The 14062-nt window shown below is 41.8% G+C and overlaps 1 protein-coding gene across 2 annotated transcripts in view; it reads left to right on the forward strand.

Moving 5' to 3' along the window:
- LOC124209660 (cysteine and histidine-rich protein 1-like) overlaps nucleotides 1-14062 on the forward strand; it is a 74155-nt gene that overhangs the window by 26437 nt on the left and 33656 nt on the right. For both annotated transcript variants that reach the window (XR_006881026.1, XM_046607755.1), the window contains one exon: nucleotides 1-14062. This exon is cut by the window's left edge; it is cut by the window's right edge and continues 33656 nt beyond it. The gene's annotated coding sequence lies outside the window, so the exon portion shown is untranslated.

The raw sequence follows: 14062 nt of genomic DNA on the forward strand, positions 1-14062 counted from the left end.
ATCGATCTATTCCTTATTCTTTTCTTGTACATTTCCAACTGGGGTCGTTTGCAAAAGGTAAGAAAAGCCAGCAGCAGCAGCAGCAACAGCCAAATGGAAATAACTGGACAAAAAGGCGGCGCTGGCATGAAGTGAAATCTAAAAAAGCGCTATACACATCTCGGAAAATGTTTATGTATAGTTGTATGCCCATACATCAAATAGGAGAGCTATAGCTGCGTATATAAATACAAGACGTATATATATACAGAGAAAAAAAAGAGACTTGTGTCCATCCCCGCTGTGGGGATGGATTTTTATGGCGCTAGCGGAGCCCAAAGACTTGTCACTTAGCCCAAAGAGTAATTCTTCTTCTATCTTACCAGCGCTCTCTGCTCCTGCCCGCTTCTCTACCTTTTTTTTCTTCTTTTCCTTATGGCCCGGCCTCTCTCTCCGTTTTTTTTTTTTAGCTGGCCCGTGTTACGTTTGTTTGACACCTCCAAACTTTTTCCACCTTTTTTTTCCTTTTTTGCAAAACGATTGTGAGAGAGAGAGCCGCATCTTTTCGATGGAAAAAAAAAGAAATCCAACCCCCCCAAAAGAAAAACAACACGTGGGGCAGCAGGAACAGAAATTGCTTTGGAACCTTTAAGACCTTTCTCTTTTTTTTTTCCTTTTTTCCTTTTTCCAAATTTATTATTCCCCAAAGAAAATCTCCCGTCTTCTTGTATTTTTCCTTCCAAGGTATAGAAATGTCGTGTTGTTGTGGTAGAAGAGCATTTTGAAAAGCTATACACAACAATTGGGAAGAATCGCTATACCATTTCGCCCTTGGTGGCTATGTGTGTTTTGTTATATGTGTTATGTTCACGTTGCACAGTCCAGGCGACTGGCCGAAGAAAAGAAGCGGAAATGATATGAAACTAAACTAAATCAATTCGAAATATAATATCGTCTGAGGGGGAAAAAAAGATTCGGAATTTTTTTTTTCAAATGGGAATGATATACCAAACAAATTCTCGGCATACGCGTTGTGCACTGGCCCGTGTTTAGCCCCAGTCAAGCCCAACCGAGCCGGTTTCGTCACACTTAAGAAAGGAAGAATTTCGGTGCTGGGTTCATCGGCGTAACAGTCGACGGGGTCTTGTGCCATGCATCATTCTGCCACGGTCCTTTGAGCATCTTCATCACAATTCTATTTACACGATTTAAATTTTACCCCATCTTCTATCTTTCTATTTACCCCATCTTCTTTTTTTCGTCCCCGGAAAAGGGAAAAAAAAACCTGCTGGATCTTGTGTGTCTTTTATATTGTCGCTGAACTGAGCCTATGCCTTTAACGAAAAATAATTTTTTTTTCTCTGCTTCATTCGTGAGCCGAGGCTACGGTCGGATGGGTGATTTTTTCTTCTTCCTTGTTTTTTTTTTTTTTTTTCGTTTTATTTTACAATCCGCCCCCATATAGTCGCCACGGCTGAATGCTGTCGGCACAGTATCATAATACCCTTCTATATTTACCGTATCCAGCCTATATGTCTGTCTTGTTTTTCTCCCCTTTTCGATATACACTCGAACGCATCTAATATGTTCTTGTGTATTACATATGCGCCATACCCTTTAGCCCCGCTCGTTTCATCCTATTCTGGACCAAAAGCAGCAGCAGCAGCAGCACAAGAGAGAGAGAAAAAAAAAGTTTCGAATTCCCTTCTCTCTTCCGCACACAGCGGTCTAGTGTATTGCATTACTAATGAATTGGATCAACCAGATGGCGCTTTGTTATATAGAATAGAGGCATATTAAATTTACCAAGAACCGCTTCTTTTTCTCCTTCCTCTTCGCTCGGTTCCATCTCCTAACAACACCCCATCCGCCCAGCATTCATTTAACGCATTAGACATCTACAGCGTGTGTTTTTTATTCTTTCTTTTTTCTTCTTTTTCAAGAGTGAGCTGGTGGCGGTGGTTTACTGTAATGAATGCTAGACTCGCACTGTTTAGTCATTCTAACGCTCCGGATTGTTTCCATGCAGGCACCTTGTAACAAATAACAAATGAAATTAAAAATAGAAATTGAAGGAAAAAACCCCTGAACGAAAAAACAAAAAATCGAATGGGGCCGACTCTACAACATGCACATTGTTTTCCATACGTAATGACTTCGGTGCGCGAGAGAGACTCACGTCGGTAGGAGTGAGAGAATATAACATTCGTGAATATTACATGTATGCATATATATATATACAGGCGAGAGCCGGCCGCTGCTGGTGTGTGTGTGTGGGTTGCAAAAGTGGTATGTGTGTGTGTATAATGTAGCGTATTCATTATGATGATTATTTGCTTTTGTCTTTCACTTGACACGAAACTCTGACGGCGGCATTTTTATTTTTCTGTTTTTTTGTTTTTTTTCATCCACTGAATTTGTGTGTGTGAGCGATGCAGGAACTGGACGTGAGTCGACGTGCGCCATATATCGCGGCGCAACAGACGCTCCGGCGTCGAGAGTTGTCTAAACATCATCCGCACACCACTAACAAAAAAATAAATAAATCTAAATAAAAGGGGAGAAAAAAAAGTGTATCTAATAAAGTGACACGTTCTCTTGATTTTTGTTTTCAAAACTTTTGACGTATTTTTTTTTCTTGAAACGAAAATAATTGATATGGGATTGATTTGCATCCGTTTTTTTGTGCGCGGCGTATAGGGGACGTCGAGGTGAGGCGCGTCGTGCGGGACCGTAGAGAATTTAATGCCCCGTACACGCTAATTGCGACCGTTGTTTCTAATGTATATTTTATGAGTGACATCCTCACAGAGCTACAGCAGTCACTTTGAGTTCTTATTCCTCATGTCCCCCATCATTCTGCCTTTTTTATTCATACGATCACGGCATTTATTTTTTTCTTTTTTAAATGCTGCTGTGGCCGTAATCATAACCATCAGGTCTCTACCACCACTACGTGTGTGTCTTTTTTTTTCCTCTCTCTTTCTCGGCTACGGGCTATAATAAACAACGGGGGAAAAAATGAAAAACCATTTTCGTTTTTATCAAATAAGGGAGAAGAGAATTTACCGTACAGTATGTTACTAGATGTGCCCTTTGAATGATACAACAACACTTAATACATTTCTTTTGCCTCCTCGGGTAAGTGCAATCGGACATAAATGCAATAAAGTGTTCCCCTATGTGTGAGAGGCGTCATTTTCCCTCGACTAACCCTCCTTCCTGCTGGCCATATTGGAACTGGTAGCCTCACTGCCTCATCTCTCTTATCTTTCCGTATGTACCCATTTGAAAATGCTGTTTTTTTTAAGTCTTTTATTTTTTGGGGGAAAAGAATGTATCGAATTATAAGGTTCGAAGCCGGATGATGACTTTCGCCGCTTAATGAACGACATGGCCGAGGGTTGTGTGGAACAGATTTTTGGTTTTTTAAAAAGGGCAGTTGGGTATAGGGTGATATTAACAGCCATGACGACGACACCGCACGAAGGGTAGAAAGCCGGGAAAATTGGAGAGGTCGAAAATCTAATATTATTAACGGGGCAAAGCCCTTTTTTGTTTTTCTTTTGATGATGATGATGGCAACACACAAACGTGTGTAGTGGGTACACTATGCGCTTCAACTGAAACAATCGACCACACTAGAGGCTGCTCATCTCTGCAGCCGACCCCGGCATTCTTCCCCCAGCTGAATCAGACGAGAGAAGAAGAAGAAGAGTCTTTTCTGCACGCACACCCCACACAATATCGTGGAGCGAGCCTCCTCCGACGGGCAGACTACACTCAAAGCAATTCAAAGAGTCAAACATCGGGGTCAGCCGTGCGGTTCGTGGGAAAATGAAAAATCACATTGCCAGCAGTCGCTGCCGCTCTTTTGCTTCTGCTCCACCACCACCACCACCACCACCACCTCGAGCGCCCACAAGAAGATAGAAGGTGGTCGGTCGGTTGGTCGTCCTATCTCCGCTACGCTCCAGTCGGTTCGCTCTTCTTCTTCTACTTTTCGGTGGATTGTTTTGGTGAGTAGGTAGAAGGAGAAGAACCGAGGAGAGTCAGAGAGGAAGCCCAACACGCGGGGCTATTGTCTTCGACGTATATAGAAAACAAACCCCGACGAGCTTTTCTAAAAAAGAATTTTTATGAATAAAGAAAAAGGCCTCTGGTAAAAAGAAACAAAAATGTGGAATTTTCTCTTTTCGGGTTCTGCTCGTGAGGTCAACTATATCAAAGTTTTGTACGTTAGACGGAGTGCTGCGGTGTGAGTGTCTCTCCTCGTATTTATTTATAGGGTGGAAGAGGTTAGCAAAATACAAGAGCAGCGGGTTACTACTCGGAAAAAATATGCGGAGATGAAAGCTTGTTGTTCCCCTTCTTGTCGATTTAATAGATCTAATCGGAAACCATCTTTGACCTCCCAAGACGAACGGGGCGATGTGTGACCACACGATCTTCCCCACTCTCTCTCTCTGTCGTACTCCCGACCTTTTATTATTTTCTTCAGGCAGTCACGTGTGTGTCTTTCTGTGAGGAACTTTTGAGAGCTTTATTTTGTCGTTTCCTCTTCCAACTGTCACAACACACCAGTCGTTACGACGTCTAGGGTTTTTCGCCGTTACTTTCTCTCAACTCCTTTTGATTACCGCGACGATTTGATTGGACGTGACGAGGCGGAACATATTCGCCCCACCATTTTCCTTTCCGTTTTTCTGACCGCGGACAAAATACAAGAATTTCACAAAGCAAATAATAATCATTTTTTTTTACTTCTTTTCTTTCTTTCCTTCTTTACGGCCCCCGTACCCATCATTAAAATAAAAACGAAAGGGACAGCGCGCGGTAGCACAAATCTATTTGACAAGTAGCGGGATATGGAATCAAAATGAAATGATAATATAATAACGAGTCGTAACAACCAGAATAAAGGGCGACTCGGTTCCGGGGAAATTTGAAGCGACAAATAAAAACGACGCGGTTCCACTTTTTTTTAATTTTTTTTAGGGAAAGACATTAAAAGTCAAAATATGGGGGCTAAAAGGCTCGAGCAAGAAAAGGAAGCGCGCTCCAGAGTACTGTATAAGATCTATAAAAACTCGGAAGGTATTACGTTCCATTTTGATTTTGACATTTCTCAGATCCTCTTTTTTTTCCTTTTCTTTTCTTGTTTCTTATTTTATAATGGGAAGCGCACATGTATATCATTCCCCCATCAACCCTCTCGACTGTGCAGTCCTTAAATATTTATGTACTGATGGCAATTCGTTTCAAAGGAAATACGAACATCAAAAAGATATTCGTTGTGTCGTTGCTTTTTTTTTCTCGGTCGCTGGGCTCGCGGTGCTAAAACTGGGAGGAACGCGGGAGGATTGCGCATCACGCAAAAGCGTATCTAGGCATCGGCAACTGTTTTCTACGGTCTTGGTGGCACATTGAAATGCGTGCGTGTGCTGGATTCGAGGGGAAAAAACACAAACCCAAAAACACACCGGACGCGAGAAATTGAGATTTATATTATTTATACGCATATGGCGTATGTAGAGGTCTATACACGCAGCAGGAGTAGCTAAGTTGGACGGTATTCCGCTTGATGCTTTATAGCAAATATTCTTTACAGTTACGTCCAAGTTATTACATATTTTTTTCTAAGAAAAAAGAAAAATAGGAGAACGTTTTTCTTACAGGGGGTTGATGGGAGGGTCAGGTCATTGAAGACTCGAAACAAAAGAAACGAAGGAAAGTACTATTAAATGCGTGTAGGTACGTATGTGCAGTTTAAAATATAATAGGTAATATAAGACGGGCAGTAAATATAATATGGACCAAAAACCCTATAGCTATACACAGAGTCTGGGCTACAGGGAACCCCTCTCGTGAGTGAGCGTGCAGACTTGTATTTTTTTTTCCCTTCATATTTCTGGGTGTTGTTATTTCGTAACCCATCCACCCCACCTTATTCTTTTGTTGTTGTCCTCGACTTCTTAAATCGTAAAAACCAAATCTTTTCGCATCACGCACGACGACAAAAATGAAAAATTGTCTTCAAAACGGACCCCGAAAACAAAAGGAAATCACACCGCAAAATCCCCTTTTACAGGAATAAAAAGCGACTTTCCAACCATATAACAGCTGTGTAGCTAGCTGCTAGCTGTATACGCGTGTGTGTGTCTATAGAGGGAGATAAGCACCTTATATACGCAACATGCGGAGTACATAATACTTTGCATGCGGCAGTGCCCGCACAAACACGCAAAGACCCACCGGTAAGGTGCGCACACAGAAACGTTGGATCCAAACAACAGCGTGAAGCTTTTTGTTTCGTTTCGATTAGATTTTAGAAGGGAAACCCCAACGCTGACTACATCAAAAATTAAAAACACCCCCCAAAAAACACCCAAAAAAGCCGTTCTTCTTCTTATTCTTTCCTTTTCGGTCTCGATCTTCTTGACAAGCGCAACCTTTTAATAGGTCCCACCGCAATCTCGAAAGCGAGAAGCGCAGAATGTGTCCCATATTTTTTTGTTTTTGTATTTTCTGTTTATATGCGCGACGACCCTTGTAGCTGCTGCATGCTGCCCCTCATTTCCAGTATAGCGCTCACGCATGGATGTGTATAATTCCGAAATGAAGAACCCAAGAATGGATGGGAACTCTGCCGGTCTTTGGCAGGCAGACAAGACACACACACACACATACTCCTTATATCCCGCCGTCTTTCTGGCGTCTCTCTCTCTCTCTCTCTCTCTCGCTATAGACATCCCCAAAAGTGTTTGAATACAAAAAATAACCCACCCGAGAGAGAAACTCAAAGAAAAAAAGTATAAATAAGAAGGGCCGAGGCGTGCCTAATGAATTTGATAATGTAATAATGGTGGCTATTGTTATTACGTGCCGAGCTAATGAGAAAGAAGAAGAGAGAAAAGGGGGGGAGGACTCTTACGGTCTATATGCTCCTTGTTCACGGCATGGCGATGGCGAGGATTCTACGATCGTTGTTGGCAGCGGCGTATAATAACGAACGCTCACACAAGCACAGATTCCACGTGTCTTCTGGCGAAGTGGAAGGGTGGTTGGGTGGGGGTGGGGAACCAAGTCTAACTTGCAGCATATATATAGCAAGTACTATTACAGCATTCTTTTGATGTTGGGCGACCCCTATGCGCATCCTTGGGATGTGGATTGTTGTTATGACGCTGTATACTAGTGTACAGATGTTTATTGGGATAGGGTGAAGAATTTCTTGTCTAATTTTAGGTCCTCAACTTTTCGGCTTGTTGTTATACACCAGGATGTCGTATAATTTGCGCTTTAAAACTCGAGAGGACGCGACAACGACGACCCAGAGGTTTATCATACGAAGAGTTGTTGTATTATACGTATACGTGTATACGTCTACCCGGAGGTTCCGCTGTTGAAGAGGAAAAGGCTTGAGCGCATAATATTATTATCTGGGAAATGAACAGAGGAGGAAGAAACTAAAAAAAAAAAATCTAAAGTTCCTTAATGAATTCAACTTTGTTTAGGGAGTTGCAAAGGCCGGAAGAATCCGACATTTGATTCAGTTTGAAGGGTTAGTTCACTTCCTGACGGGATGGAGTGTGCCGAAAGTTTTTTAGAGAACATTTTTCTGCCTCTGTGATGTTGTTGAATATATTGAACAAATTGTATTTTATTTATTTTTTAAAGTGGCAATGACTTCATTATAGACACTCTCTCCTCTCTCTCTCTCTCTCTATTACGCTACCACTAAAAGGAGAGGGGGGGGGGGACTTGAAAGTTGCAAGCGGCGGCCTTCTCTTTTGATTAACGTCCTGAAACGTTATGTCGTTCATTGCCCATTTCCGTCTCTCTCTCCCTTTGGAAAAAAATATGATAAATTGCTTATACAACATTCTCGATTTGAAATACACTTTTGATTAAGTGCAATTTGGGATTCTGTTTGAATCTCCATCGATCCATCTTTTTGAATTTTTTAAAGGGAAAAAACAAAAACAAAAAAAAATTCGTTCGTCTGAAACGAATTGCACACGGCAGCCAGAAAAACTACTCGGTCGTAAAATGTTATCGTCCAACTGGAGGATATAGACAAGAGATGACGATAATGAGCCTTGCAAAATCAAAGAGTTATCTGCGATGAGCATAATAACGAAATGGTTGTTAAAAGCTGCTCCGTGTGTTGGTACTACTATACTCTTTTATATATATATTTTTTCCCCCTCCTGGTCCCGAGTTCTTTTTATGGAGACAATTTTCATTTTCACATCCACACGGCGCTCCTCCTTTTTCTTCTTTTTTTTTTATTTGTGTTAACTTTTTGTATTAGTTTTGTTTCGTATTCTTGTTTTTTGTTGTTGTTGTTGTCTTCCGTCGGATCCCCCCCTTCTCTCTTTGGAACGAGAAACAACTCCCGGTGTTGTCGTTTATTGTATCGTGAATTCGTGATGCTCGCTGATGCTCACTCATTCACGGAGCCGCGCGCACTCACCTTTTCATCTTTCTTCCAGTTCTTTTTTTATTCCACCACGAAAATTGCTTTTCTTTTTTCGTTTCTTTTTTTATATACGTTCTCCTCCTCCTTCCTTCCCCCTGTTGTTATTATTCCTTTCTGAAATGACATTAAACTTCGTGTTTAATGGCATTTCCCTCCATCCATCCCACCCATCTCGAAAGATATGAGGAGAGCGGAGACAATGAGGGAGACTTGTGAGCAAAAGGGATGGTGATGCCGAAATGAGACCTATACTTTACTCTTATAGTCTAATATAGTGGTGGAGTACATTAAAGCCTTTATTCAGCCGGAAGTTAGTCGAATTATCTCCTCTTTTGTTTTCCTTTCTTTTTTTATTATTATTATTATTATTTCTAACGAACGTTAACAAAGTTTTCAAGATTTCTCCGAGCCTGTCGGATGAGATCGTTGATGCTATGGTCTTTGTAAATAAATAGTCAGTACCAAGAAAATGGGGAATAATAGGTGAACTTTTAGGGGAACGAAATATTACATCAAGAAGAATTCGGTCGGTGTGGTAGATATATACCAGTCGCGTTTTGGATTAGACATACCGCCGGGCCGGGCGGCCACGCATTCCGCAGCTTTTTTGGGGATCTTCCATGGGGTTGAAAAAAGAAGAAAAAAAGACGAGACGAGACGGTTTCGAGATTTATGTGCATTTTCAAACTCAGCGATAAAAGGAAAATGAAGAAGAAAAAACAACATAGAGATTTTCAACAGCCCAAAACTATGAAAAGAAGAACTCCAAAGTTAGCTATTTATTGTAAATATAGCTATAAGGATATACTATAGTAGTGGTAGTGGTAGTATGTGGTCCGCGCTCAGTTGGGTCAAAGAAATTTCTCCCTCGTCGTCCTTATGTAGATATTCCTCTCGTCGTTTCGATTCTTGAACCTGAACGGCCCGAAGCTGAGAGATTTTTCTATACAACATTTTTTCAAATTTTTTTCTCCCCTTTTCCTCTCTCTAGCTGCTGCCCCTGTATAATCGTTGAGATGATCTATTTGAAGAAAAATAAGGAGAAGAGACAGCGCGGATAAAAATTTTTTTTTTTTTCCTTTTCAAAAGGGAAGATGAAGTAGAGGCCAAGGGAGAGAGAGAGAGAGAGAGGGGGAAAAAAAAATAACACCGAACGTCGTGGAGGAGCCTCACAATGGTGGTTAATTGCTTGCATTATATATTATAAAAATGTGTGGTATTATTTATAGGCGTCGTGACGGGCCGGGCGCGCTGGGCTGCGTTACGGCAAGTTGGAGACACTTCTCTCCTCTTTCACACCATTTTCCGTGTCAAAGTATTTGACACGTCCCCGCTATAGGGTATTAGGTAGTACGAGAGAGGAGAGAGAGGACTACACGAAAGTTACGAAAGGAGAAGAAGAAGAAACTTTTTCTTTTCTTTCCTCTTGGCCGCTCCTATATGTATGTTGTATTATATTATATATATTCTCACCCTGTTTCCATCATGGCTCCGGGCTCCTGCCGGCTAATTAGCTAATCCGCCCCACCCATCGTATTTTTTCTTTCCTTACATGCATACATAAATTCGAGAGAGAAAAATGAAATCTAATAAACTAAAATAAAATAAAGATAAAGCAGCGAAAATGCGTGTCGGCAAGCCGTTGGTTGGAAGAGCCAAAAGTCGTATAAGGACCGATTTATTTCAATACATTTGTATATATTTGTACAGAGGAGGAGGAGGAAGAGAACGTGGTGGTGTGTATAGCCTCGGCTGCGATCAGCTGTTATTTCTTTTTATTTTCATTTTTTTTTTCTCTCTCTCTCTCTCTCTCTTTTACCCGCAATGTTTTTTCCATCATCCTGTTGAGAGTTTTTCTTCGTCTCATGTTGGGACTTTCGGGGGGTCGGAGCGATACCCGAGACACAGCGGAGAGCGGTAACTCACGGAGCGGAGAAAGAGCGTGACTTCCTATACCTCTTATAAACACTCCGCCATCCGCAACGGGAGAAGATAGATCATAAGATAGACTGCTATATATATATATATATAATATCCTCTATGCTGTGATCCTCCCTCTCTCCGATGTCTGTTATTCTCGACTCACGTGACCTTTGATCGTTTTTTCTTCTTTTCTTCTTAGTTGATTCTTCTTCTTTTTTTTCTCTTTTCGGCGTAGGTAAAATAAAAATAAAGTGGAATATGGGTCGTCGCCCCGATCAACAAACTCAAGAGTCGTTGCTAGGAATGTCAGGAAATAGAAATAAGAACAAGTCTCTGGGGCCGCATATATATAGTAAAGATCTCAAAAGTCTTTTCGCAACATGAGCGCATTACTTCCAAGTTCCAACTTTGGCTGTTGCTTTTTTTTTTGCGGCAGAGCGGGAACAACTTTTTCTTTTCCGCAACATTGTAAAAAAAGAGAAAAAGGGAGAATAAAGAATGAGAAAAGTCTGGTGCATAAATCAGTTTGAAGGTGTGCGATGGCTCGAGTCCGCGTAGTACATCGCCCGAGACTTTTTCAACTTTATACTTTTCTCGAGGTTTTTTTTTTTTATTTCGCCTTCGTTTGGGATGTTATCGCTACATAGCTCGTTTTTTTTTTCAAACCTCTCGCTTCTTTCTTTTTTTTCTCGTCTTGATGATAAATGAAAACTTTTTAGGTTCATCGTCACTTTTATCCGTTCCGACTTGCTGGTCTTGGCCTTGCGCCAGTTTTATAACTGTAATAATCATCGGCTTGATATTCCATCATCCATCAGCATACATAAAGTCTAGACCCCAATAACGAATGTGTGTATATATAAGAGAACGTCGATGTTCGAAAAAAGAAAGAAATTAAAAACAACCAACAAAACAAACAAGAAATCACAGAGTGGAATAATGGCTCTACTATGCGATGATATATTAGATAGATATGGATATGAATGTGCTGGTTCGTATCTACACAACAATAACTAAAGCAATAGATGGGGCATAACTTGTTACCATCTATTTTACGACGTGACCGCACCAATCTGACCAATTTCGGCTCTGGCAAGTTGCGTCGTTAACTAAGGAAGAAGAAGAAAAAAAAGGATGGAGGTACGACGGCGAGCCGAAACTTTGTTGGCGCTCTTGTATAATAATATAGTCTCTATAGATTTGACTGCGATGGCTATGTAACGCGCATTTTCGAACTTGTCAGACACGATGCGGGTCTCTCCTCTTTAGGGAAATATCATAAGTTATATTACTATATACGTATAGACTGCCAACGAGTGTTTGGAATATCTTTGGGAAATATCTATCTGTATTGGTGATAAATTCGCTGCGGGTCAACGTGACTGGCCGGCCATCCCCGCGTCTTGTCCTCGTGTAAGTTGCCTTTCACGACCGTTCTTTTGCCCGATGCTCATCTCTCTTACACGGACCTAAAAAGGGGAGACCAGAGAGTCGCACAAATACCCTTTGGGTCTGTTGTGTGTGTGTGTGTGTGTGTGTTTTGAGAGAATTGGCGTTTCGATTTCATACACATCCGACAACAACCGACGGGGGAGGTTTGATTTACATTAAATTCGGTTGTTTTTTTCTTTGAATTTTGTTTTCGATTTCTTGGCTCCGTCCCGATGCTACTGCCTTTGCTACTTGGCCCAACCGACTACTTTGCTGGTGGCGCCGACTGTTTCTCTGCTCACACATGCGTATGGCATTAGAAAGCTTCACGGTCTATGAATTATGCAAACACAACAACTCCCTCCCGTCTCTGAAACACACGCGGACACGAAGCGAGCCGGGCAGCAGCAGCAGCAGCAGCAACGATACTCGGAGCGGTTATATAGCTAAGAGAGGGCCCCTCTCTCAATAGCTGCGTGTGCACATATAAGGCTGGCTCACCGTTCGTCCAAGCGTGTGTACGTCTGTCTGTGTGTAAAGAGAGAGAAGAGATACAGATCAATCATCGTCGTCTTGACGTGCCGCGCAAGGTGGCCGTGTCCTGTATTTTCGTTACATATCGTTATACATCTTCCTCGCCTCCACCCATTCCCTTGGCATTTATAAGTTGATGCTAATGAAGGACAGAACGACCGAAAAACAGGATATAGCTGTATGGTAGTATAGAGCTGCTACTAGTAGAACCACGTTCGTATATATGGCGCGATCACGGCTCCTGATAAAACCTCGTCTATTCCGCTTCTCTCCCTTTCTCTCTCTCTCTCTCTTCTCTTTTTGATTTATATGCTATTATCTTAATTGCATCGCCAGCTGATATAACGGAGCTCCTATGCAGCAATTGTGCTGTGGAGAAAACGACCGCAAATCCTTGTGGCCCTGCTCTCTGCCCAAACGAATTTAAGGAAAAATAAATAAAAGAACCAAAAAGCTGTGCTTGATCACTTCGCTGAATACCGAGAAGAGAAACAAAACTGTCAAGGACAATACGGTTTATTTGGAAGAGGAAAAAAATAATGACGTTGACGTCGGTTGACGTCAGCAAATGTTTTGTACATCCGTGTGTACCTATGGTGAATATAGTTAAAAGCCTGAAAGAGTGTATGTACAAGAAATAGGCAGCACGGATGTGGAATGGATGATGGCCGCTCTCCTTTCAATGGCGAAATCCTTGAAGAGTTACGACAGCGAGCTGCCAAAGAAGATATACCGGGAAACTTGCTGGGGCCAACCACCAGCAATTGTACAACACGGCCCAAATTGTTTCGTGATTAATCAAATCCACGCGAGACGGCAGCGGCGGCCAAGCCCATCATTCTGTGCAGTTGAGTAAACTATAAGTTGCAGCAGTGGCATCATCATCCGCATAAGAATATTCACTACACCGAGTCAAGAATTTGGTTATACCAAGGTACATATCTATATACGTATACAACATTTCGGGTATTGTGTAGTCCCTTGATAGTGAATAGCCGAAGAGTTGTTATTGCGAACCCTGTTTTCGGTTGTTGTGACGGCCACCAGGCATTGTTGTTGTTGTTATCCAGCGTGCGGATGCTCAAAAGGACGTCTTGAAAGTTATTTCTCTCGTCTCTCTCTCCTTGCCATTCTTCTCGAGCTGAAGACAATTACGATCCGACTTTGGCGGTGGATGCCATAGCTCATGCTCGATTATGCATGCATAACGCAAGATCTTGTGCAACAACTTCCCGAAAAAAAAAACTCTTGGCGCTCAACTCCGTGGCCCAGCTGCACGGTACAACCCCCCTCGTTTCTTCTTTTTTTTTAAATCTTTTTTTTTTTGGGTATTATTTATTTATTTATTTTTTCTTTTCTTTAGCGCATGCTTGAAATGATTAGCGTTTTGAATTATACTTCACGATTTCAATAGGAGAGAGCCGGTCTGCATGGCCCCGTTATAGAAAGAGCGTGCTGCCATAGCTCGTCGTCCTCGGGAGTCTTCCATCTTTTCTTGTCGTGATGTCTTCCCTTTGGTCCGTCGATTCAATTTTTTTTTACCTTCCCCATTTCGGCTGGATGGCGACTGCCGACCTTAAATCTCTCGTCGTCTACATGCTGAACTGCGTCACTTTGGCTTTTTCCTTAAATGAAAATCGTCAGAGAGGCAAGTTAAAGGACGACTGTCCTGCGACTGTTAACCCGCTGAACTTAAAAACTTACAAAGTC

This window comes from Daphnia pulex, chromosome 2 (assembly GCF_021134715.1).
Source record: "Daphnia pulex isolate KAP4 chromosome 2, ASM2113471v1".
Classification (NCBI taxonomy): domain Eukaryota; kingdom Metazoa; phylum Arthropoda; class Branchiopoda; order Diplostraca; family Daphniidae; genus Daphnia; species Daphnia pulex.